At 37.4% G+C, this 2,500-nt stretch overlaps 1 protein-coding gene across 1 annotated transcript in view; it reads left to right on the top strand.

Annotated features, from left to right (window-relative positions):
- Positions 1-2,500, top strand: part of ZEB2 (zinc finger E-box binding homeobox 2) — a 32,398-nt gene that overhangs the window by 1,153 nt on the left and 28,745 nt on the right. The window lies entirely within an intron of this gene.

The raw sequence follows: 2,500 nt of genomic DNA, 5'->3' as shown, positions 1-2,500 counted from the left end.
GACTAAAGGTCTGGTCTGAATTGGTCCAGGTTGACCACAGAGTTTTGCAGGGATGGATTTTCCTCCCTTGCCTTTTTCAAAGTATTTGTAATATCATTCTTAAAACTGCACCTTAGTCTCTGAGCATCAAAGCAAAGAGTTCTGGCTTGAAAAGAGATGAGCAAAATAAAGGAATAGAGGCAGGAAGTGATTTTATCTTCACTCAACATTAGCATTTCAGATAATAGTGAGGTTTTTTTAATATTCATACATATATATATAAATACACACCGTCATTGCTAAAAGAGGCACTGCTTTGAAAAAAGCAGCAGTGTGTTAACCTGACTACAACAAAGCCCTTTATTATTTTTTTTTCCCCTTTCCTGCACAGCATAAGTTGGTGCCCTCACAGCTTCAGATGTTTTTTTGGTTAGGGCTGCTAGAATCCTTGTGATTCCATACATAAACATTTATTGCAATATCCATTAAGACTTAAGGTTTTAGATTTTCAACTATGAGGGAGAACTCAGCCAAAGATGCTTGAAAGATAAATACGTTTAATTAGGGGCAGAGGATGATCATTAAAGGAAGTCTGACTGCTGCAGAAGTCATTAACAATCTTAAATGAAATTTTTATTTTTATGATAGCCATTTACATGTATAATAAGAGCCAATGATTCTTGGGAGCAGTGTGACAGAAACAGAGTGTAGCGAGAACTCATGTAAGACATACTATTTAAATGAGCTGGTGTTAGCTATTCATATTTGTTAATGAACTAGATATGCAGGGCTATAAGAATGAATGTTCTGATGCTTTAAATTTTAATATCTAGAAATCAAGGGTAAGGACCAATTACTAGAATTTCCACCCTTAAAGGAATAATTAATAATGATATAACAAATGTAGGAGCCCAAACTTCTGAAAAGTTTGCTTTTTAAAATTAGGATCAATAGTTAGGAATGATCAAAACCAGTAGAGTTTCAGGGTCTATGTTTTATGCCAGCAGCAGGATTCTGCACAGGGGAAGGAACATAATTCTCCAGGTTTTAAATATAATAATCCCCAAGAATGCTTTGCAGAGAGTCTTTTGATCACCTGTAGTTAATGAGGCCTGCAGCACAAATGAACAGGCTGTTCCTCTGCCCTTACCTTTGTGGTAAATAAACCAGTGTTCTAGTCTTACAATAATTAAATATAATGTAAATCCCTAATCCTATTTAGCCCTTCTAGTTAGACAGTCCAAGAAAGTTACTCTGCTATTACCTGTCTAGTTCTAATGATTGGTTATGATTTATTGTGTGTTTTTTTTTTATTGTTCTAAAAGTGCTCTGATGTGGTGCCTTGATGTCTAATGAAAAGAGATTGGTCTTAAAAAGCTACTCATTGTTTATCCTGACTCTTAGATAACACATTTTTCTTCTGATAAAATATTTTTCTTATTTATTGTTCAAAACACACAATATAGACAATAATTCTAATTCGGGTGCTGTTTTATTCAGTGGTGTTTTATCCCTGGTGCCTGACTGTCTACCCCAGTACCTCAGCACATAGCTTTACTCTGAGATAAGCCCCCTCTCCTTTGCTCTTTCTCCCATGCTTTCTGTAGTTTGTCTGCAGGATGCAGGTTTTGAACTGAAGAGCGCAGTGGAGTTCTTACTGTGCCTTTCCGGTTCCAGCACAATCAAAGTTTTGTGTTTGGAATTGTCCTTGACATTCTTTCGTCCCACAATGGGGTGGACACAGTGTGCTGGAAACCATGACATCATTATCATTGACACAGACTTAAATAAATCACCTGCATCTTGGCCTCTTTCTGCTTATTCAAGGATTCTTCATCCGAAGGAAGAAAGTGCTCTTTATTTTTACAAACCTTTATCCCAAGGGTGGCTGGAAAATGCAAACTTTTACAAGTGTTTTCAAAATAAATACAGTATGTGGTTTTAGACAGACATATTACATTTGGTCAGATGTGCTCTGAATCGTGAGGTGCTCTCCAAAAAATAAACCAGCAAAGCCCCCACTTAGGATCCATTCAAATTAAATAAATGCTGAGTGCATGTTTGTGGATCCTCTGCTGCATCTGAGCACGCAGGGGACTGTCCTGCTTTTATTCTGGCTTCAACACCCAGAGCTTTGCTCTGGATTTACAGCAGCAGCCCTGGATATTCAGAGTTTATATTTTAGTAAATGAATGCTGAGGGGAAGAAAATGCTGTGAATATATTTTGTTTTAGCAAGACAGAAAGTGCAGGGTCAGAGATTTTAGGAAGAGGGCAGGTTTAGGTAAAGAAGAGTCATGTTTGAGTGTCGCAATGCTAGAGGTTAAATTGTGCAACCATCAGCTAAATGAGAATTAAAATGTACATGAAAAATTGCAGCATGTACCCCAGTGACCTACACAAAGTGAGAAGCAGCACAGAGTCTTCAGGAGCCTTGAATAATTTTTGGGAAGCAACTAGACACTGTAACTTCTCTTTACCACAGAAGAAAATGGCAATGAGGAAGGAAGTACAGCAGAAAT

The sequence above is a fragment of the Acanthisitta chloris genome, unplaced genomic scaffold (genome assembly GCF_000695815.1).
Source record: "Acanthisitta chloris isolate BGI_N310 unplaced genomic scaffold, ASM69581v1 scaffold7440, whole genome shotgun sequence".
NCBI classification, from domain to species: domain Eukaryota; kingdom Metazoa; phylum Chordata; class Aves; order Passeriformes; family Acanthisittidae; genus Acanthisitta; species Acanthisitta chloris.
Note: the sequence above shows the minus strand (reverse complement) of the source record. Positions and strands in the feature narration are given on the sequence as shown.